The sequence below is a fragment of the Lupinus angustifolius genome, chromosome LG01 (genome assembly GCF_001865875.1).
Source record: "Lupinus angustifolius cultivar Tanjil chromosome LG01, LupAngTanjil_v1.0, whole genome shotgun sequence".
NCBI lineage: Eukaryota > Viridiplantae > Streptophyta > Magnoliopsida > Fabales > Fabaceae > Lupinus > Lupinus angustifolius.
In genome coordinates, this window is record NC_032009.1 from 25,106,602 (window position 1) to 25,108,032 (window position 1,431).

Sequence of the window (1,431 nt, forward strand, 5' to 3'; positions counted from 1 at the left end):
GATGGAATGTGTCTATAGGCATACTTTACAAGTCTCCTAAACTTGAAGTTCTTGTCATTGAGGTTAGTAAAGGGTAATGTAATCCTGCATTTTCTTCTCTTCACTTGGTTTTATTATAGAAAAATTATTACCAAGGATTTCTTAACAAAGATATAAATTCCAAAGAGTAGAAAACTGCTTAATCCAACATGCATGTGGATATAGTGTATCATTAACATGGGAAGCTATATATTATTGAGAAAAAATATATGTACCGGTAGTGTTTCAGGTTCATACACTGTAACTATATCATTCAATATTCATATTTAATTATGATTGACTTTTTAAAAAAGTACAAATGAATAATGAAGAACATAGTGATTGTATATGAATCTTTACAGCGACATGCATAAATATTACACTATATACTATTAGTGGATTATATTATATACTAGTTCCATCGGGTTCATACTTTTTTATATTCATTTTATCTGTTTTAACTTTAGAATTATGAAATATTCCTCCTTGATATATAGGGTTATACTCCTCCTATTGATGACGAGCCCAGTTGGACAAATCAACAACTTGTTCCTACATGCATATCATCAAGTCTTAAAATAGTGAGATTTGACGAATTTAAGGGTCAAGATTTTGAGTTGGAGATGATAGGATGTATACTTAAATATGCAAGAGTCTTGGAATACATGAAAATCAAAGTAAAAATGTCGAGTAAAAAGGCAAAGAAGAAGATTATAAAAAAAATAAAAGCTTTTCCAAAAAGCTCTTCAGAAGCTAAAGTTTCATTTTGGTAAAACTATACAGACCCTCCTCCATCTTTAGGTTATGAGATAGGTCCCATCTTAACTCATATCTCCTTATACCTTTTTCAATGTAATATATAGTGCATATTTCTATATATTAGTCATTTATACTTGAACTTATATGAGAACTTGTGGTTGACCTTTACATGTATATCCCATTGCCCTTATCATTTTATGGTACACTCTAGCAAATATCGTATTATTTAGATGGACTTAATTTTTAAAAAAAAGATAAGCAACAAATATTTGAAAACATTTACAGGTATATATATATATATACATATATATATATATTTTGATACATACTGTAAGAACAGGATTGCAACTAAGAGGGGGGGTGAATTAGTTGACTTAAAATTATAGTAACTTTTTCTGTAAAATGTAAGAGTTAATGTGCAGCGGATAATATTGCAGAAAATAAACAAGTATAAATTAAAGAGGAAATGGAAAGGGGAGTACACAAGTATTTTATACTGGTTCACCTTCTTGTCCACCGAAGGCTACGTCTATCCAGTATTCTTGCAACACAAGAGATTTTCCACTAAATATTATGAGTAGTAATTACAAAGTCTCACCCCGAGATCTCTAAGTACCTTACCCACTCACAAATATTTATACCCTTGGAAAACAC